The sequence below is a fragment of the Eubalaena glacialis genome, chromosome 9 (genome assembly GCF_028564815.1).
Source record: "Eubalaena glacialis isolate mEubGla1 chromosome 9, mEubGla1.1.hap2.+ XY, whole genome shotgun sequence".
NCBI classification, from domain to species: domain Eukaryota; kingdom Metazoa; phylum Chordata; class Mammalia; order Artiodactyla; family Balaenidae; genus Eubalaena; species Eubalaena glacialis.
The window spans coordinates 30,945,031-30,968,833 of NC_083724.1; positions in this window are offsets into that span (position 1 = coordinate 30,945,031).

Here is a 23,803-nt window from a genome sequence, read left to right on the forward strand (position 1 = left end):
ATTGTCATAAAACCATGTACAATATGGAACACTATCATTTACCATTGCAGAGGTTTCAGAAAATTGTATATTATTTTGTGATAATGTACTTTTTATTGTGATCAAATATACATAACATAAAGATTACCATTTTATCCATTTTTTACCTTTGACCTCCTTTATCCATTTCTCCCCCCCCCCCCACCTAAGGCAACTACCAATCTGTTCTCTATAACTATGAGGTTTTTTTTTTTTTTTTAAGAATCCACACCACATAAAGAGAAATCGTCTGGTATTTGTCTTTTTCTGACTTATTTCACTTAGCATACTTCCCTTGAGGTTTGTCCATGTTGTTGCAGATGGCAAGATTTCATTTTATTCTTTATGGATGAGTAATACTCCATTGTGTAAATATATATCACAGTTTCTTCATTCATCGATCGATGGACACTTAGGTAACTGTTCCCATATCTTGACTATTGTATCTAGTACTGCAATGAACATGGGGATGCGTGTATTGTTTCAAGTTAGTGTTTCCATTTTCTTTGGATAAATACCCAGAAGTAGAAATACTAGATCATACAATAGTTCTATTTTTAATTTTTTGAGGAAACTCCATACCGTTTTCTATAGTGGCTATACCAGTTTACATTCCCACCAACAGTGCATAAGTGTTCCCTTTACTTCACATCCTCACCAACACTTATTTCTTGACTTTTTGACTGCAGCCATTCTGACAGGTGTGAAGTGATACCTTGTTGTGGTTTTGATTTACATTTCCCTGATGATTAATGATGTTGAGCATCTTTTTGTGTACCTGTTGGACATCTGTACATCTTCTTTAGAAAAATATCTCTTCAAGTAGTCTGCCCATTTTTTAATTGGATGTTTTTCTTTTGCTATTGAGTTGTACGAATTCTTTATATAGTTAGGATATTAACCCCTTATCAGATATATTATTTGCAATTATTTTCTCCCATTCAGGTTCCCTTTTCATTTTGTTAACCTATGTTAAGGAACTTATCACCCGTTTTCTTCTAGGAGTTTATGGTTTCAGTTCTTATGTTCAAGTCTTTAATCCATTTTGAGTTAATTTTTTGTGTATAGTGTAAGAAAGTGGTCCGGTTTCATTCTTTTGCATATGGCTGTCCAGTTTTCCCCACACCATTTATTGACGAAACTGTCCTTTTCCCATTGTACATTCTTGGTTCCTTGTCATAACCTAATTGACCATATATGCATGGGTTTATTTCTGGGCTCTCTACTCTGTTCCATTGATCTATGGGACTGTTTTTACACCTATACCACATTGTTTTAATTACTATAGCTTTGCTATATAGTTTGAAATCCAGAAGGATGGTGCCTTCAGCTTTGTTCTTCTTTCTCAAGATTGCTTTGGCTACTCAGGGTTTTGTGGTTCCATACAAATTTCCATTTTTGTTTGTCTCAGGGTATTTTTTTCCTCTTTTGATTTCTTCTTTGACCCATTAGTTGTTCAATAGCATGTTGTTTAACCTCCACATATTGGCTGATTTTGCAGGTTTTTTCATGTAATTTCTAGTTTCATACCATTGTGGTCAGAAAATATGCTTGATATGATTTCAGTACTCTTAAATTTATTAAGACTTGTCTTAATAAATATGACCTATCCTGGAGAATATTCCATGTGCACCTGAGAAGAATGTGTTCTTTTCCTTTTGGATGGAATGTCCTGTATGTATCTGTTAAGTTAACCTGGTCTAATGTGTCACTTAAGGCCAATGATTTCTGATTGATTTTCCACCTGGAGGATCTATCCATTGATGTAATTGGGACTTTGAAGTCCCCTACTATTTCTGTATTACTGTCTATTTCTCCATTTAGGTCTGGTAATATTTGCTTTATATATTTAGTTGCTCCTATGTTGGGTACATATATACTTACAAATCTTATATCCTCTCATTGGGTTGACGCCTTTCTCGTTAGGCAACCCCTTTCTTTGTCTTTTGTTACAGTCTTTATTTTAAAGGCAATTTTATCTGATATAAGTATAGCTGCTCCAGCTTTCTTTTAGTTTCTATTTGCATGGAATATCTTTTTCCATCCCTTCATTTTCAGTCTATGTGTGTTCTTATGTCTGACATGAGTCTCTTATAGGCAGCACATAGATAGTTTTTTTTAGCCATTCAGCCACTCTGTATCTTTTGATTGGAGCATTTAGTCCATGTACATGTAAAGTAATTGTTGATAGGTATGTACATATTGTCATTATGTTCATTGTTTTCTGGCTGCTTTTGTATTTCCTCTCTCTTTCTTCTTTTCTGGCTCTCTTCCCTTGTGGTTTGATAACTTTCTGTATGGTATGCTTATATTCCTTTCTCTTAATCTTTTATGTATTTACTGTAGTTTTTTGCTTTGTGGTTACCAAGAGGCTTACATATAACAACTTATATCTATAACAGTCTATTTTAAGTTGATAGCAACTTAAGTTTGATCATATTCCAAAGCTCAATGTTTTTATCCCATGTTTTATGTTTTTAATGTCACATTTTACATATTTTGTATTGTGTATCCCTTAACTAATTATTTTAATCATAGTAATTTCTACTACTTTTGTCTTTTAACCTCCATACTGGCTTTATAAGTGATTAATCCATTACCTTTACTATATATTTACCTTTCCAGTGAGATTTATTCTTTCATATGTTTTCTAGTCATTAATCTTTTTTAAGTGTACAGTTCTGTGGTACTAAGTACATTCACATTGTTCTGCGCCATCACTACCATCCATCTCCAGAACTTTTTCATCTTCTCAAACTGAAACTGTGTACACATTAAACACTCCCCATTCCTCCCTCCTCCCAGCCCCTGGCAATCATTCTACTTTCTGTTTCTAAATTGGACTATCGTAGATACCTCATCTAGGTGGAATCATATAATGTTTGTCCTTTTGTGACTGACTTATTTCACTTAGCATAATGTCTTCAAAGTCATTCATGTTGCAGCATATGTGGGAATTTCCTTCTGTGGTAATATACTTTAAAAATATTTCAGTTAAGAAAAATGTGTAAGATTCATTTATGATCTGAATAAATCAAGGTATATTGCCCCTTCCTTATCCCCTGAATGTCTGAAGTTAAATTGTTAGAAGTTGAGCAATACTTGGAAGTTAAAGAGAGAGGGGAAATTTTGTCTTTATTATCAGCGATCACTTAAAGCCCTGTATTTCTTTTCCTGAAGAAAGTTAGGCAGGATGGAAGAATCACTTATTTTTAGAGCAAATGAATTCCTGATACCCCCCATTTACAATATGACCCTGATGAGCACTCTTGACCCAAATACTACGGATGCAGAGATTATATTGTACCCATAATTGTATTCCCACTGCATGGCAATGTGCCTAGCACAGAGTTATTGTTCAAAATTTGTTGAATAAATGGAAACCTTTGATAATAGTCTATAAATTTGGGAGGGGGCTATAAGAAAAGACAGTAAGCCAAAGATATATTTTATAAACTGGTGTAGGGAAAAATTTGCTGTGCTTGAGATACTGCCTTTTTCAGCGAATAAGCGTAAAACTATGCCTTAAGCAAACCATAGTTTGGTCCATTTATTTTTTTTTTCCTTCTCTGAAGTTCTCTGTTATTGACAGTTTACATGCAAGTAAACTCTAGTAGGAAACTAGATAATGAGATATTTATACTGAGCAGGATGAGAAATTGGATATGGTTGTTTAATTGATTTTTGTCAAAAGATCAGTTTGGATAGCAGTAGACCAATTTTAAGTTTGTTTTTGTTTTTGTTTTTAGTTTAACATTTTCCCATACTTGCCTGTGCCTGTGAGATGTTTCTTGAATTCTTTACCATCAGACTGGTCACAGCAAGGTGTCCCATCAAAACAAAAGAATGCAATCTAGCCAATTATCTTAGCTTTCCTTTCTGCTAATAATTTAATAATTCTAAATAATTTAGAGTATAAACCATGTTAATGGAGTGTTATTTGTTTTACGTAAACCAAAGATGCATGTTAAATTTGGAAATACTATTACATTATGTTGATAAAAATAAGCTCTAAATATGTAACTAGCTAGCAATAAAAATATAGTTTGAAATGGGCTTTTTTTCTTTTATTGGAATTTTCACAAAAAAAGACTTATCTCTCAAATATAATAAAAGTTTCTACCAAAGACAACTAATTATTTTTTACTACAGATCTCTACCACAGTATTTACCAGAGTAAAACTACCTTATTCTACCATATTTTACAACTGCCTTTATTTAAGAGGCTGATATCTTTGTTAAAAGCATAAACAATAACAACAAAGAAATAATCAGTAGTATCTTGTTTCAACTATAATAGTGTTAAATTATTCAGGATCTATTTATTCCTTAAAATTCAACTTTAATTAATCTGAATATTTCTCAGTCTTCTCAACAAATATAATTTTATTTCCTAATTTTTGTTAGTCAAAGACTATTACCAGATTATAAACTCATTGAAGGCATTTCTCTCTGATAGCACTGTACCTTACATTTATTAAGTGTTTAAAACTATTTGTTGAGTAAATAAATGAATGAACTAATGACTGAAAAGTAGCATTAAAACTACATTTGAGGTAGGGAACTGAAAACACAGTTCCACAACTATTTTTTAATGAATATAGGTAGTTAAATTGAATTTCTTAGCTGGCAGGGTTTTTTGTTTGCTTTTTGTTTTTTGGGTGTTTTTTTTTTTTTTTTCTTTTGAGCAATGATCAACACAATTTTGAAAATCTGAAAATTCTTAATATTGAAATTTAGCTTGATTTGTGAATTTCTTTTCAGAGAGATCTTTATATTATAGTAACTCCTCTTGCTAGAGAAAAGCTGCTGATTTGTAAGTTTCTCCATAGGAGAATTCTGTGGCTATTCACTAAGTGTAGAGTTTTATCAGGTAGTTGTACACATACACTAAATAGCCTCTACCCCTTCAATAGCACTAAACTTTGAGAGATTGCAGTGTAATACAGGCATTAAGTTGGGAGCTCCCATCTCTGTCTAGAGTTTAATTACAGTCTGTGGCACTTACTAGCTGTGTGACTTTGGGAAACCACATAGCTCTTCTAACCCTTGGTTTCTGCAACTATAGAGTGTATATAATAAATATAACTTACTCACATGGTCATTGTGAAAATTGAATAAAATAAAACGATTAAAGCTCTTAGCATTATCTGTTATTATCTTGATGTAGAACATTTACCGTAAACTCATGAGTATTGCATAATCACTGTCCTTTTTTCTTTTTTACAGCTTTCCTTATTTAAAATTTATTGAAGTATAGTTGACTTACAATATTATATTAGTTTCAGGTGTGCAACATAGTAATTTGACATTTTTATAGATTACACACCATATGGATAATCCCTGTCTTGGATCTCTATCCCAAGGAACTTTTGAATATTGCTTTCGAATTTTCAAAGAACTACTCAATAAGTCAGTCTTTAATTCATTATTTTATATTTCTATTTGATGTTACCAATATTGTAGCCTTCAAATTATGGAGTTTGATTTCTGAAATAAAAGTTCCCAGGTCCAAACTCTGGCTGTTTCATTTGCTCTATGTACAACTTGACTCAGAGTTTGTAACCTGTATATCCCACAGCTTCCTCACTTGTAAAATGAAACTAATATTTTATAGGATAGGGTGTTTGTCAGATGAGATGATGCATAGAAACCACTTATGCTTGGCATATAGTAAGCACTCAGTACATGATAGCTGAAAGAGAATAATAATTATTTAGTAAAGCTCCACAGTCCTTCTCCCCTGTTTTAGTCTGACTTTTATGGATAACATTCTTACAGATACTAATGGATAACTATTAATAAGTATTGAATATTCAGAATGGTATTGATTTTTATGAAGTTAAAAATCCATTGAAAATTTTAAATTAGAAGAATAGACATTTACTGGATATGCCTTGGGAAACTGATCAGATTTCAAAGTTTCAGAATATGAAATGTGAGTCCAAAATAATGTGATTATTAAAGATTTATTTCTTTGGAATAGAGCAACCATAACTTCTAAAAGTATGATTTAGAAATAAGGTCGTGTCAAATAACACGGAATAACAATGAAACATAATATCTATCAGGAAAAGAGAGAAATGGATAACTCAGCAAAACTGACTTATCCAGTAACCGAGAATTGAGTTTGTTACTAGTAAAATGATTTTTCCAAAGATGAGTTGCTCCTGGCAGTTACTACACTTGGGAGTACCAAGCCCTGACTTGTGGTTTTTAGATTTTCAGCCTCCTGAATGACTGCTGCTAGCCACGCAGTTGTTAGATGCCTTATCTACTCCCGTCATGGATATCCTCTAGTTAAGTTATATCAGAATCATTTAAAAAGACCATCCTGAATTTCTGGCACTGTTTGAAGAGCAGACAAAAGAAAAGTGAGTGTGTGTGTGTGTGCACTCACACACATGTGCAGTCATATGATTGTTTGGTCTAGGGGAAGAAGAGGAAGTTCAATGTGCCTTATGTGCCTTAGAATCCCTAGAGGGAATGATGGAAAACTCTGTACAGCTCCCAGGGAAAATATATCTTCAGAGAAATTATCAGGGCTAGTATGTAATTAAATTTTCTGTAGAAATGGAAGGCTGCCCCTAGAAATATTATAATGTAGCAATAGAACTGAATCCACTGAAGATAGGAGGAAAACAAGGTTAGTTTAAAAAACTACTGTGTTATTGCTAAACACAAAATAATTCTTAGAAAAAGGATGATTTTGATAGATACATTGTTTTTCCTTTTCCTTATAATAACTTTTTGTGTGTTGTTTACTAGTTATGCAGATAATTTTTGTTCATTTTATGAGATCAGAAATTTTTTTGGATGAAGTTTCTTTTTTCACAATTCAACCACCCAGAAATAATCATTATTGATAATTTTGTGCTCATAGTCTAGTTTCATATATATAGTCACAATTAGAATTTAAAAATTAGTAATAATGTCTCCTTCACAAATAAAAACAGGTATATACCAAATGTATAGATGTGCCATATTATTATACTTAGCAATTCTTTTCTCCATATGAAATATTATTTCTGAATATAAATAAAATTGTTTTAAGATAATTTTTAAAGAACTTTAACATAGAAGTGTTTTTAATTTAAAGAAAAATTGCAAAGTTAGTAAAGAGAGTTCCCATAAACTCAGCACTGTTTCCCTGTTATTAACATCTTTTATTATGGTACATTTGTTATAATTGTTAATATTATTAACTACAGTGTATACTAACTTCCTGTTTCTGTTCTAACATCCCATCCAAGGCACCACATTGTGTTTAGTCATCATGTCTTTCTAAGCTGTCGTTGGATGAGACAGTTTCTCAAAATTTTGTTGTTTTTTTTGTGCTACTGAAATAGTTTATGCACCCAGGCCAGTTGTCTTGCAGAATTTCTGTCAGTTTGGCTTTGATGTTTCCTCATGATTAGATTGATTCAACTTTTTTTTCTCTTTTAGGAAACAATATAGTGATGTCTTTCCCGTTTCTATGCAACATACCAGAAAATATAGGAAGTCAAACTAACAGGTTAAACTCCCTATCATTAGTGTTGAGTTTGGTCACTGTGAAAGTGGTATCCACCAGATTTCTCCATGGGAAAGGAACCTCTTTCTCTGCAATTAACAGCCATTCTTTGGGATGATGCTGTGAGACTATGTGAATATCCTATTCTTCATCTTTCTCACAATGGTTTTATTATCCACTGATAATTCTTGTCTGACTCAAGTATTATGATCATTTTACAATTTTGATTTTTTTTAATTATTGTATCTCTTTTATAATTTAGTTGTCATTTCTCTGTAAAGAGATTTTACCCACTCGCATTTCATTGTACTGTATTCCTTTGGTCAATGTATTGTAACCCAATTCTGACAGTGTTTATTTTTACTTGCAAAATTTCCCCAATTTAGCAGAGGGAACTCCCAAGCTGCCCTTGTGTCCTTTTGACATGTTTCCAACAGTTTTTAGTTTTGTTGTTCTTTGGTTGATTTTGTTGTTGTTGTTGTTGGCAGATGGAAACAGCAACTTCCTTTATTTCTGGTACAAACAGATATTCCAGGGAACCCTTACTTTCCCTGAATCCATTATTTCTCGTTTCCCCAAAGAGCCCTGATTCCTTTGAGTTAATGGGAAATATTATTTAGAAATGAAGGTTTGGTGTTAGGTGTTCTGCTTGTTACTTGAGTGCAACACTTCTAGCCCATGTCAGTAGACAATTGTATGAGTACATACTGATTCCTCTAATTTCAGTCTGACACCACAGAGTTATTCCTCTCATTTTTGTTTTTTAACATCTTTATTGGAGTATAATTGCTTACAATGTTGTGTTAGTTTCTGCTTTATAACAAAGTGAATCAGCTATACGTATACATATATCCCCATATCCCCTCCCTCTTGCATCTCCCTCCCACCCTCCCTATCCCACCCCTCTAGGTGGTCACAAAGCACCCAGCTGATCTCCCTGTGCTACGCAGCTACTTCCCACTAGCTATCTATTTTACATTTGGTAGTGTATATATGTCCATGCCACTCTCTCACTTCATCCCAGCTTACCCTTCCCCCTCTTTGTGTCCTCAAGTCCATTCTCTATGTCTGCATCTTTATTCCTGTCCTGCCCCTAGGTTCTTCAGAACCACTTTTTTTGTTTGTTTGTTTGTTTGTTTAGATTCCATATATATGTGTTAGTATACGGTATTTGTTTTTCTCTTTCTGACTTACTTCACTCTCTATGACAGACTCTAGGTCCATCCACCTAACGACAAATAACTCAATTTCGTTTCTTTTTATGGCTGAGTAATATTCCGTTATATATATGTGCCACATCTTCTTTACCCATTCATCTGTCGATGGACAACATAGGTCCCTTCCATGTCCTGGCTATTGTAAATAGTGCTGCAATGAACATTGTGGTACATGACTCTTTTTGAATTATGGTTTTCTCAAGGTATATGCCCAGTAGTGAGAATGCACGGTCATATGGTAGTTCTATTTTTAGTATTTTAAGGAACCTCCATACTGTTCTCCATAGCAGCTGTATCAATTTACAGTCCCACCAACAGTGCAAGAGGGTTCCCTTTTCTCCACACCCTCTCCAGCATTTATTGCTTGTAGATTTTTTGATGATGGCCATTCTGACTGGTGTGAGGTGATACCTCATTGCAGTTTTGATTTGCATTTCTCTAATGATTTCTGATGTTGAGCATCCTTTCATGTGTTTGTTGGCAATCTGTATATCTTCTTTGAAGAAATGTCTATATCGGTCTTCTGCCCATTTTTGGATTGGGTTGTTTGTTTTTTTGATATTGAGCTTCATGAGCTGCTTGGATATTTTGGAAATTAATCCTTTGTCAGTTGCTTCATTTGCAAATATTTTCTCTCATTCTGAGGGTTGTCTTTTCATCTTGTTTATGGTTTCCTTTGCTGTGCAAAAGCTTTTAAGTTTCATTAGGTCTCATTTGTTTATTTTTGTTTTTATTTCCTTTTTCTCTAGGAGATGGGTCAAAAAGGATCTTGCTGTGATTTATGACATAGAGTGTTCTGCCTATGTTTTCTTCTAAGAGTTTTATAGTGTCTGACCTTACATTTAGGTTTTTAATCCATTTTGAGTTTATTTTTGTGTATGGTGTTAGGAAATGTTTTAATATCATTCTTTTACGTGTAGCTGTCCAGTTTTTCCAGCACCACTTATTGAAGAGGCTGTCTTTTCTCCATTGTATATTCTTATCCCCTTTATCAAAGATAAGGTGACCATATATTCATGGAATTATCTCTGGGCTTTCTATCCAGTTCCATTGATCTATATTTTTGTTTTGGTGCCAGTACCATACTGTCTTGATTACTGTAGCTTTGAAGTATAGTCTGGAGTCCAGGAGCCTGATTCCTCCAGCTCCATTTTTCTTTCTCAAGATTGCTTTAGCTATTCAGGGTCTTTTGTGTTTCCATACAAATTGTGAAATTTTTGGTCTAGTTCTGTGAAAAATGCCATTGCTAGTTTGATAGGGATTGCACTGAATCTGTAGATTGCTTTGGTAGTATAGTCATTTTCACAATGTTGATTCTTCCAATCCAAGAACATGGTATATCTCTCCATCTATTTGTATCATCTTTAATTTCTTTCATCAGTGTCTTATAGTTTTCTGCATACAGGTCTTTTTTCTCCTTAGGAAGATGTATTCCTAGGTATTTTATTCTTTTTGTTGCAGTGGTAAATGTGAGTGTTTCCTTTATTTCTCTTTCAGATATTTTGTTGCTAATGTATAGGAATGCAAGAGATTTCTGTGCATTAATTTTATATCCTGCTACTTTACCAAATTCATTGATTAGCTCTAGTAGTTTTCTGGTAGCGTCTTTAGAATTCTCTATCTATAGTATCATGTCATCTGCAAACCATGACAGCTTTACTTCTTCTTCTCTGATTTAGATTCCTTTTATTTCTTTTTCTTCTCTGATTGCTGTGGCTAAAACTTCCAAAACTATGTTGAATAATAGTGGTGAGAGTAGGCAACCTTGTCTTGTTCCTGATCTTAGAGGAAATGGTTTCAGTTGTTCACCATTGAGAATGATGTTGGCTGTGGGTTTGTCATATATGGCCTTTATTTTTATTATTATTTTTTTAGTGAATTCCGATATACATATATTTTTAAATTAATTAATTAATTAATTTTTATTTTTGCTGCATTGGGTCTTTGTTGCTGCACACAGGCTTTCTCTAGTTGTGGCGAGCCAGGGCTACTCTTCATTGTTGTGCGTGGGCTTCTCATTGCGGTGGCTTCTCTTGTTGCGGAACACGGGCTCTAGGGCGTGCAGGCTCATTAGTTGTGGCTCACGGGCTCTAGAGCACATACTTAAGAGTTGTGGCGCACAGGCTTAGTTGCTCCATGACATGTGGGCTCTTCCCAGAAACATGGATCAAACCCATGTCCTGTGCATTGGCAGGTAGATTCTTAACCACTGTGCCACCAGGGAAGTCTCTATGGCCTTTATTGTGTTGAGGTAGGTTCCCTCTATGCCTACTTTCTTGAGAGTTTTTATCATTAATGGGTGTTGAATTTTGTCAAAAGCTTTTTTTGCATCTATTGAGATTATCATGTGGTTTTTCTCCTTCAATTTGTTAATATGGTGTATCACACTGATTGATTTGTGTATATTGAAGAATCCTTGCATTCCTGGGATAAACCCCACTTGATCATGGTGTATGATCCTTTTAATGTGCTGTTGGATTCTGTTTGCTAGTATTTTCTTGAGGATTTTTCCGTCTATCTTCATCAGTGATATTGGCCTGTAGTTTTCTTTTGTTGTGACATCTTTGTCTGGTTTAGGTATCAGGGTGATGGTGGCCTCGTAGAACGAGTTTAGGAGTGTTCCTCTCTCTGCTAGATTTTGGAAGAGTTTGAGAAGGATAGGTGTTAGCTCTTCTCTAAATGTTTGATAGAATTCGCCTCTGAATCCATCTCATCCTGGGCTTTTGTTTGTTGGAAGATTTTTAATCACAGTTTCAATTTCAGTGCTTGTTATTGGTCTGTTGATATTTTCTATTTCTTCCTGGTTCAGTCTCTGAAGGTTGTGCTTTTCTAAGAATTTGCCCATTTCTTCCAGGTTGTCCATTTTATTGGCATATAGTTGCTTGTAGTAATCTCTCATGATCCTTTGTATTTCTACAGTGTCAATTGTTACTTCTCCTTTTTCATTTCTAATTCTGTTGTTTTGAGTCTTCTCCCTTTTTTCCTTGGTGAGTCTGGCTAATGGGTTATGAATTTTGCTTATCTTCTCAAAGAACCAGCTTTTAGTTTTACTGATCTTTGCTATTGTTTCCTTAATTTCTTTTTCATGTATTTCTGATCTCACCTTTATGATTTCTTTCCTTCTGCTAACTTGGGGTTTATTTCTGTACTTGTTTCTCTAATTGCTTTAGATGTAAGGTTAGGTTGTTAATTTGAGATTTTTCTTGTTTCTTCAGGTAGGGTTGTATTGCTGTAAACTTCCCTCTTAGAACTGCTTTTGCTGCATCCCATAGGTTTTGGGTTGATGTGTTTTCATTGTCATTTTTTTCTAGGTATTTTTTGATTTCCTCTTTGATTTCTTCAGTGATCTCTTGGTTATTTAGTAGCATATTGTTTAGCCTCCATGTGTTTGTATTTTTTACAGTTTTTTTCCTGTAATTGATATCTAGTCTCATAGCATCGTGGTCAGAAAAGATACTTGATATGATTTCAATTTTCTTAAATTTCCAAAGGCTTGATTTGTGGCCCAGTATATGGTCTCTCCTGGAGGATGTTCCATGAGCACTTGAGAAGAAAGTGTGTTCTGTTGTTTTTGGATGGAATTTCCTATAAATATCAATTAAGTCTATCTGTTCTCATGTGTCATTTAAAGCTTGTGTTTCCTTATTTATTTTCATTTTGGATGATCTGTCCATTGGTGAAAGTGGGGTGTTAAAGTCCCCTACTATTATTCTGTTACTGTTGATTTTGTTGATTTCCCCTTTCATGGTTGTTAGCATTTGCCTTATGTATTGAGGTGCTCCTATGTTGGGTGCATAAATACTTACAATTGTTATATCTTTTCTTGGATTGATCCCTTGATCAGTACGTAGTGTCCTTCTTTGTCTCTTGTAATAGTCTTTATTTTAAAGTCTATTTTGTCTGAAATGAGAATGGCTACTCCAGCTTTCTTTTGATTTCCATTTGCATGGAATATATTTTTCAATCCCCTCACTTTCAGTGTGTATGTGTCCCTAGGTCTGAAATGGGTCTCTTGTAGAGAACATATATACGGGTCTTGTTTTTATATCCATTCAGCCAGTCTGTGTCTTTTGGGTGGAGCATTTAATCCATTTACATTTAAGGTAGCTATCGATATGCATGGTCCTATTACCATTTTCTTTATTGTTATGGGTTTGTTTTTGTAGGTCCTTTTCTTCTCTTGTGTTTCCCACTTAGAGAAGTTCCTTTAGCATTTGTTGTAGAGCTGGTTTGGTGATGCTGAATTCTCTGAAGTTTTGCTTGTCTGTAAAGGTTTTAATTTCTCCATCAAATCTGAATGAGATCCTTGCTGGGTTGAGTAATCTTGTTCGTAGGTTTTTCCCTTTCATCACTTTAAATATGTCCTATCACTCTCTTCTGGCTTGCATAGTTTCTGCTGAAAGATCAGCTGTTTACCTTATGAGGATTCCCTTGTATGTTATTTGTTGTTTTTCCCTTGGTGCTTTTAATACTTTTTCTTTGTATTTAATTTTTGATAGTTTGATTAATATGTGTCTTGATGTGTTTCTCCTTGGATTTATCCTGTATGGTACTCTCTGCGCTTCCTGGACATGATTATTTCCTTTCCCATGTTAGGGAACTTTTCAACTACAATCTCTTCAAATATTTTCTCAGTCTCTTTCTTTTTCTCTTCTTCTTCTGGGACCCCTATAATTCGAATGTTGGTGAGTTTAATATTGTTCCAGAAGTCTCTGAGACTGTCCTCATTTCTTTTTATTCATTTTTCTTTATTTTGCTCTGTAGTATTATGTCCACTATTTTATCTTCCAGATCACTTACCCGTTCTTCTGCCTCAGTTATTCTGCTATTGATTTCTTCTAGAGAATTTTTAATTTCACTTATTGTGTTGTTCATCATTGTTTGTTTGCTCTTTAGTTCTTCCAGGTCCTTGTTAAACGTTTCTTGTATTTTCTCCGTTCTATTTCCGAGATTTTGGATTATCTTTACTACCATTCCTCTGAATTCTTTTTCAGGTAGACTGCCTATTTCCTCTTCGTTTGTTTAGTCTGGTGGGTTTTTACCTTGCTCCTTCATCTGCTGCATATTTCTCTGTGTTCTCATTTTGTTTAACTTACTGTGTTTGGGGTGTTCTTTTCACAGGCTGCAGATTTGTTGTTCCTGTTGTTTTTGGTGTCTGCCCCCAGTGGGTGAGGTTGGTTCAGTGGCTTGAGTAGGCTTCCTGGTGGAGGGGTCTGGTGCCTGTGTTCTGGTGGGTGGGGCTGGATCTTGTACTTCTGGTGTACAGGGCCACTTTGGGTGCTGTGTTTTGTGGTGTCTGTGAACTTAGTATGATTTTAGGCAGCCTCTCTGCTAATGGGTGGGGTTGTGTTCCTGTCTTGCTAGTTGTTTGGCATACGGTGTCTAGCACTGGACTTTGCTGGCCGTTGGGTGGAGCTGGATCTTATCATTGAGGCAGAGATCTTTGAGAGAGCTCTTGCTGATTGATATTAGGTGGGGCTGGGAAGTCTCTGGTTGTCCAATGTCCTGATCTCAGCTCTCCCACCTCAGAGGCTCAAGCCTTACACCAGCCCAGAACACGAAGACCCTGTCAGCAACATGGCTTAGACGAAAAGGAGGGAAAAAGAAAGAAAAAATTTTAAAAAAAGTTAAATTAAAAAAGAAAAAATTATTGAAATAAAAATATTAAAAATAATAATAAAAAGAAAAAGAGAGCAACCAAACCAATAAACAAATCCACTAATGATAACAAGCAACACTAAACTAAGATAAACATAAAAATCAGAAACAAATCAGTCACAGAAAGCAAACCCTAAGTCTACAGTTGCTCCCAAAGTCCACTGACACAATTTTGGGATGATTCGTTGCCTATCAGGTATTCCACAGAGGCAGGGAACATCAAGTTGATTGTGGAGATTTAGTCCACTGCTCCTGAGGCTGCACGGAGAAATTTCCCTTTCTCTTTGTTTGCACAGCTCTTGGGGTGATGTTGCAACAGTCTGGGGCGCACTGTGTGTTCTCCTGGGGAATTTGTCCCTGGATCACAGGACCCTGGCAGTGGCAGGATGCACAGGCTCCCGGGGTGGGGGGTGGGGCGGTGTGTGTCGATAGTGACCTGTGCTTGCACACAAGATTCTTGGTGGCTGCAGCAGCAGTGTTAGCATTTCATGCCCATCTCTGGGGTCTGAGCTAATAGCCGTGGCTCGCACCCATCTCTGAGGCTCATTTAGGCGGTGCTCTGAATCCTGTCTCCTCTTGCACCCTGAAACAATGGTCTCTTGACTCTTAGGCAGGTCCATACTTTTTCCTGGACTCCCTCCTGGCTAGCTGTGGCACACTAGCCCCCTTCAGGCTGTGTTCATACAGGCAACCCCAGTCCTCTCCCTGGGGTTTGAACTCTGAAGCCCGAGCCTCAGCTCCCAGCCCCCACCTGCCCCGGCAGGTGGGCACACAAGCCTCTCAGGCTGGTGAGTGCTGGTCGGCACCAATCCTCTGTGCGGAATCTCTCCACTTTGCCCTCTGCATCCCTGTTGCTACGCTCTCCTCTGTGGCTCTGAAGCATCCTCCCCCCACCCCCGTCTCCACCAGTGAAGGGGCTTCCTAGTGTGTGGAAACTTTTCTTCCTTCACAGCTCCCTCCCAGAGGTGCAGGTCCCATCCCTATTCTTTTGTCTCTGTTTTTTCTTTTGCCCTACACAGGTACGTGGGTATTTTCATGCCTTTTGGGAAGGCTGAGGTCTTCTGCCAGCATTCAGTGTCTTGTAGGAGTTGTTCCACATGTAGATATATTTTTGATGTATTTGTGGGGAGGAAGGTGATCTCCATGTCTTACTCCTCTGCCATCTTGAAGTTCATTTCTATATTTCCAAATGGATTCACTCTTCCCCCACAATAAGAAACTTTGTTTCTAACAACATCAATATAGTCACTCGTTTGTGCTCTCTCTCTATATTATATATAGAGAGAGATGAGACAAGATATATCAGAAAAATGCAAATGTAGCAGAGGTAGATTATATATCTTTATATATATATATTGTTATTTTATGTATCATTTTACATATATATATATCTATAAATTGCTATACCAATACCACTATCAACAAAAAATCTCCTAAGTATCAAGACATCTTTACAATTTTAAACTTTATTATATGTCTATATTAGATTAACATGGCTCAAAACTAAAAGTTTTATGGAAAGATAGATTCAAAAATGTCCTTTCCCCTTCTTTATCCCTTTTGCCCAATTCTCACCTACCAGTTCTATTAGTTTCTGGTTTTCCTTCCTATATGTATTTTTGTAAAAATTAATATAAGTATGAATATATTATTACCTTTTTTCTTCCAAAAGATTAACATGCTACTTATGCTTATGTTGCACTTTTTTCTCCTCACTTAACAATATATTATCAGTTCATAGGAGTTTAGCTCTTTTGTTTTTACATCTGCTTAATATTTGCATTGTAGATGTGCTGGAGTTTATTTAACCTATTTCCTAGGTATAGGCATTTAAATTGTTCCAGTATTATGAAATTACAAATTACCCATCTGATTTTTTAAAGTCCATTGGTATTGGGAAGTATGGCTATTTGGGGTAGAGGTACAATGTTGATGCGTAGATATTTTAAAAACATGATTAAATAACATAAAACAACTGAGATAGGTATCCCATTACCATTTACCATTGTGTTTTTCAATTCTTCTTATTTTACTAATTTTTTCTATACATTTTGAGTCAATAAATATGGTTTTGTGATTATTCTCCTCTGATATTTAATTTCAGTTATTTAAAATTAAGGGTAGTTTTTATAGTTTAATGCTTCCCGCCTAGAATTTTTCCTGAATACTATTTTTATAAAATCTGCCTCTGCTACATATGCATTTTTCTGATATATTTTGTCTTATCTTTCTATTTAAACTCACTAAATTTTTTTTTTAAGTGAAACAGTGATAACATGTATTTGGATTTTGTGGTTTAATCTAATCTTATAAACTGTATCTTTTAAAAGGTGAATTTAACCCAACTCAGTTTATTCATATAACATATATGTATACTTATTTCTACCCCCAAAATAGATCTGGTTCTATTTTCATAAGAGCATCTGCAATTATCACTTCAATATATCATGTGTTTCCACTGCTTAGTCCCAAATATTTACACCATGAATTTTCTTTTCTGTGGTTTTTGATCTTCTATTTCTCTTGTTAGGGTTAATATGTACTGTTAAATATTTTTATTTTGTACTGGCACATGTGATATTTTCAGAATTCTTGAATTATGAGAATGTATTTTTGTTCACTATCATATATCATAGACATTTATGTTGGGTATAAAATGTGTCATGTGTACATTTTTTCCTTAAAAATGCTACCATTAGGGCTTCATGGTATTTCTGAGTTTGTTATTACAGAGAAAACTCTGAAATAAGCACAGTTTTATTTCTTGGTTAAAAGACTCTGTTTTATTAAATTTACTTGTTTTTCTGCTTGAAGTCTGGAAAAAATTTTTTTTCTGCTTTTGAAACAGGAAAAACAAAGCTAGAGTATATTTAGTCACAAACCTATTTATTTGGATTTTTCTGAAGGTTGTGACCTTCTTTTTCTTTTTGTATAGTACAGATAATTGTTCTATTTAGATTTATATTTGTATTTCCATTTTATTTTTTCTGATCATGCTTATCAGATCATACACTGAATTTCTGTTCTCTATTATTCCTTCTTTAGACTAATAGTTTTATGTTTTATATTTTTCTTCTGCATTTTAGAGATGCTTGTCTTTCACCAGTTTTGTTCTAAAAAGCTTTAACGTGTTTGCATATTGCACTTGATTGCTTATAAGTTGTATTTTAATTGTTGGTTTACTTTTTTTGGCTTATGACTTCTTCAACTTATCAATTTCTCTTTTGATTAAATATCCTATATTATTTTAATTTCCTGTGTTTATGTATTATGATTCTTCTGTCCAAAAACAGTATGTTTTTGCAGGATAATGAAAATTTCAAACACTTTATCTTTCTGTGGAAGTATCTCATTCAAGGGTATGGGATTTCTTTGTTCTAGCTGCTTCCTCCTTCACATGCCCCATGTTGTTGTGTTGTTTTACATATCCTTGAGTGGAGCAAAGTCTGTATGAAATTGCTGTCTTCTGTAAAGTGTCTGTGTACTCTGAAGGTCTACTCTCTTTGCTCTGAACAATTACACAATCCTGTTTTAAGATATACAGATATAGGGTAGGTTGAGACATGTTTGAGTAGTACTATTCCCAGTTTCTAATAGACACCTATAAACTGTGATTGTTCATTCTCCTTTCCTGTTTTTTGCATGTTCTGAGAAGAGTACTTTAAAAACTATTATTCGTATTTGAATTCTTAGCTGATTCCTTGGTTTATTTTTATACCTGCATACAGTAAATTATTCAGATTATACCTTTCAAAACACACAAAACAGCTGACAGTCCATGCTCCTCCTTTATGCCCTTTGGTCTTTAAAGTTACTGCAAGATGTTAGCATTTAAATTATTGTAAGATGTTAGAATTTGATCTTTTAGTGATTTAGCAGACAATGATGGATTTTTTCTTTTTGGATTATGTTTTCCATTGTCCTGAAAAACAATTTAGTTGTTAATTGGGAGAGACTGCTTTGGAATTGGCTAAACAGATTCCATTTCCATTAAGAAGAATAGAGAGCCATTTGAAATTTGCCTTTGAAATATGGCACTAAAGCCTTGTGTGCCAAGTCACAGAGTTAAAGTGTCCATGGAAAGGTCAGCTAAGTCATCCCTCAGCCTGAGCTATTCCAAGTACCATTAAAATAGACTCTTCTCATTCACAGCATCGGATTCTACTCTTACCCTTAAAAATAATTCTTTCCAAGATCTTATAACTGTTGTAGGAGAGACTGCCTCTCTGATTTATAATCTAATTAGAGCCCTTTTACTCTTGTGTCTAGGAAGATGAGATCTGCTCCTCGTCTATTGTTAAGGACCATTTCATATACTCAAGTCTCTTAGTAAATCCAAAAATCATCCGTTCTTCCTCTAGGATGAAGGAGCGCATTTCATTTGCTTTATCTCATAGGGACCGTTGCCCAAACTTTTCATCAAATCTGATTGTTTTCATCTGAAATAACTCTATTTTATACTTTACTGTGATGACCCAAATGATGCCCAGAATGTTTTTAATACAGTTAGAATTCTATGTGTATTCCTAACAGAAGTCCCCCTAATCTCTTCTTATCACCGTTGTTTGTTGTACAAGGGATGAATCAAATAGCTAGGATGATTCTCATTTCTTAGAAACATAAGGTAGCTGCATGTTTCTGCTGACTGAATATGTTGTGCCTTAATTTCCTGAATATAAATTTAGGATCGCTAACTTATTGTCAACAACTCTCATTTGAACTTAATGAGGAAATGTCATTTGTATTTTTCAGTTTGCGTCACTCACACCAATTAAAATATATTGAACATCAGATTGCTTGGTATATTTTAAACTCAAGACAAATAATAGTTTTTCAAAACTGTTTTGTATTGTGACGTGCTGGGGAGATCAATGTGCTTACAAGCCATTAGAATAGGAATCATTTAGATTATTTTAATTCCTTGTTTTAACTTGTTATTTAGAGCAGTTTTGAGATTTTGTTCAGCTTTATTGAGGTATAATTGACATATAAAATTGTAAAATATTTAAAGTGTACATTGTGATGATTTGATATACATTATGAGAAGATTCTTCCCATCTAGTTAATTAACAAATCTATCACTTCACGTATTTATCTTTTATGTGTGTATGAGAACATTTATAATCTACCCTCTTAGGAAATTTCAATTATATAATAGTGTTATCAACTATAGTCACCATCTTATAGGATATATATCCTCAGACTTTATTCATTTTATAGTTGAAAATTTGTACCCTTTTACCAATCTCTTCCTAATTTCTCTACCCTCAAACTATTGGCAACCACTTTTCTACTCTCTGTTTCTAGGAGTTTGACTTTTTTTTAGATTCCACATATAAGTGATACCACGCAGTATTAGTCTGCATCTGTCTGGCTTATTTCACTTAGCATAATGCCCTCAAGGCCCGTTCCTGTTGTCACAAACGACGGTAAGATTTCCTTCTTTCTCTTGTCTGAACAATATTCCATTTTATGTATATACCACATTTTCTTTATTAATTCATCTGTGGATGGACATTTAGATTTTTGTCACCTTTTTTGCTATTGTGACTAATGCTGCAATGAACAAGGGTATGAAGATATCTCTTCAATATCTTATTTTCATTTCCTTTGGATATATACCCAGAAGTGGGATTGCTGGATCGTATGGTAGTTCTATTTTAAATTTTTTGAGGAAACTCCATACTGTTTTCCATAGGGGCTGCACCAATTTACATTCCCACCAACTTTGCACAATGGTTTTCTTTTCTCCACATCTTTGTCAGCACTTGTTTTCTCTTATTTTTGATAATAGCCATTCTAACAGGTATGAGGTGATATCTCACTGTGGTTTTGATTTGCATTTCCCTGATAGTGATGTTATACACCTTTTTATATACCTACTCTACTAAAAGCCTTATATAATTTAGTAGGTTTCATTTATCCCCCTTTACAGATGAAAATTCTGAGGGCTTCAGGAGGTGAAAAAGCTTACTGGAGGTCACAGACTTAATAAAAATCAGCTAGGATTTGAACTAACTCAGTTTGACCCCAGAGTACCCACTTTTAACAATCACCTTCTACCAAAATTTTTTTCAAATGATAATTATGTCTCTTGATATTGTGGGACATTAAACTATGAGTTAATGCAAACCATTTCCAGTATGACACATATGTTCAAGAGTCAGCTCCCTTTGCATACTATTCTCCTAGCAAGAGTTGGTATTTTTACATTTTTATTTTAAAATATTGATGTTTCCAATATTATTTATGGATCTGATTTTATAAAACTGCAGATTATTGGGCAGACTCATCAAAACAATGACTATTAACTGGAAGATGATGAAATTTTTCAGTACTGTTGATAATTGTTATAGATTATTTTTTATTTATTATGACAAGCACTAAAGATTAAATATGTGGATGGCAACCATATTTGTTACCGAAATATTGCTATTGTAACAACAAAGATTAAATACGGGAAACTGTAGATGAAAAGATTTTATTGATGCTAAATTGACTTCTAGATGAAAAGGAAGCTACTCTTAGGGTAAAACTTTTTTTTAATACCAGATAATTTAACTTAAACCAAGTATAAGGCAATAAAACATATTGAATTAATCGAATTCAAGGTCATGAATCTTTTATACGAAGCCACTTTTCGGCTAAAGTTAAAACTTTAAAGCAATCTCTTTGCCGTTCTTAATACCAATAGATTCCTTATTTCTCAAAAATGCTGTGAAGTCATTTCTTCAAAATCTGACTTTTTTTTACTTGCTTTATTGCAGAACTCTAAAATTGGATGGTTAAAATTTTCATTGATTCTGTATGATTTTCAGATTTGCATATTATAAATTGCAATAAATACATTTAAATGCAATACACTGTAAGTGTAATCATTTACTCCCTATCAGTATACACTTCAGTCTTTTATTTATTTATTTATTTATTTATTTATTTATTTATTTATTTATTTATTTATTTATTTATTTATTTATTTATTTATTTATTTATGGCTGTGTTGGGTCTTCGTTTCTGCGCGAGGGCTTTCTCTAGTTGTGGCAAGCGGGGGCCACTCTTCATCGCGGTGCGTGGGCCTTTCACTGTCGCGGCCTTTCTTGCTGCGGGGCACAGGCTCCAGACACGCAGGCTCAGTAGTTGTGGCTCACGGGCCTAGTTGCTCCACGGCATGTGGGATCTTCCCAGACCAGGGCTCGAACCCGTGCATTGGCAGGCAGATTCTCAACCACTGCGCCACCAGGGAAACCCTACACTTCAGTCTTGTTAGATTAACTTAATTTTGTTTACCAGATTACTTTTTTTAATAATAGCTATCAAATTTTATTCAGGTATCCGGTTTATTGTTGGTTTGCTTTTCTTAAGTGATACTGCTCTGAAGATGAAATGATACTTTCCTAGGAATGAGAAGTATGTTTCCTTTTATTCCAAGGTGACTTAGAAGATGAAAATACAGATAATATTATTAGACTTACAATAACTTATGAGCACTTTTTATAGTCACTACTGTGTAGAATTAGTCCTCCTTTCCTTGGCCCATAAAGCAAGTGTATTTGTTTTTATTTTTAATCGAACAAAGGAATTACCATCATTTAAAAAAGAAAGCTATGGAGGTCTTTCTTTTAGTCTATTTAATCATCTGTACATTGAAGTTCTGGGCGAAACGAAATTCTGAAAACTCTACAATCTTTTATATTCTATGAAAAGTGATACCTCTGAGGCTTATGCTGAGATTGGCTTGAGGCTAGTGTACTATAGAGAGTATATAGGAGGACTCATTGTCAATTCCCAGGAGTAGATTTATTCAGAAATTCTTCACTGACCACGTTGAATTCTGGCATAACAGGAAATGTCAACAGGTTTCAGCATGACCATAGGACCTATCTACCTTTTTTTCTCCACTGATATTGCCCAACAATTTTCCTTCCATCCACAACCTGCCTCCTCTCCAAATATGTAGATATCTGCCCTCTGTCATCAAATTGTTTGCTCTACTCCATTATAACTTTCCTTTACATTTCTGTATAAGTAAATGTAATCCAGTAAGGACACTTAGCTGTAGAAAAAGTTTCTGGGAAAGTGTGCGTGCTTTAGATTATTGATCATTATGCTATGCTACTTTATTCCCTGTCCAGCTGTGATAAATGATCCCTTTGGCTCATGTATACATGTTTATTTTCTATGGCATAGTCCATTACCCTTTTAAATACAGCATAAATGTACCATAATTACATAGGAGAGCTAAAAACGAAGCCAGTAAATTCCACTTTTTCCTTAAGCTGTTTTGAATTTGCTTTTTGCCATTGCAATAGAAAAAAGCCCTGAAAAATATAAAAGTCATCTGGGCATTTAACAGACCTTAAGTTGTCAACAAAATAATAAGGAATACCAAAAAAGATTCTTCAACTTCAAGTTTGAGGATGTTAAATTATGAATAGCAAAGCTCCTGGACAAATTCTTGTCTGTTTTGTCTTTTTTAGCCACTACTGATTTTTCCACTGACACTGGGGCTTTAGGGGACTTGGTAGGAAAAAAATCGGGATATTGGTGCTTATTGCCTTCTTTAATAACATCCTACTAGAAAAAGCTAAATTTTTTTCAAGCTGCACATGTAAAAGATGAGAAGAAAGAAAATACAGTTTTGTTAAGAAGTGCTGTCTCCTTAGAGTCAGCAGTCCAAATGGTTGAGAATCAAATAATTATGTACTTTGTGCAGTTGGAAAAGTCTCCAAATTAATTGTCCTATATTATCTGTCCTCAAATTAACATTGGAAGATGAAAGGATAGGGACCTGTAGACAACAGGGGGAATAAAGTATTAGGACCTACCTAAAGCCAGAGAACAGAGTAAAAGCCAGATGCCCTAGGCTCTGTCTAAATGCTTTTCTTCATGTACTAACAAAGGTAATATTTATATCTCTGTAAGGCAGTGTGGGATTATAATAATATTAGCTGGGTCTCATGATTATAAACTATCATTTCTGAGGTAAATGCCAGATAGAAGTGTTTTAACTGAGGGCTGAGGGATAAGCAAAACTCTCAGAAATACTGCTAAAGCAGAAAGCCTTAAGGCAGGGTCCAGATTTGGAGACCATAACTAAACTACCTCGTTAGGTTTATTTATTAGATCTTAGATTCAAGAAAATTCATATTTCCCCATATCCATGTTTTAAGAGCTATTTCCAGAAAAATTCCTAGCAGACAAAGACGTGGGTTGGTGAGGAGAAAAAAGAAAAAACAAAAAAACCCAAAAAATTGATACAATTTCCAGGTCCTTGCAACCATGTCAGATTAAAATTGGGGGCACAGCCCCCAAAAAGAGAGTCTTCTCTGTGCCCAGTGAAGACAAGGGATAAGGGGCATAATCCCTGAAGACAGAGCTTGAGTCAAGCAAAGAGGCT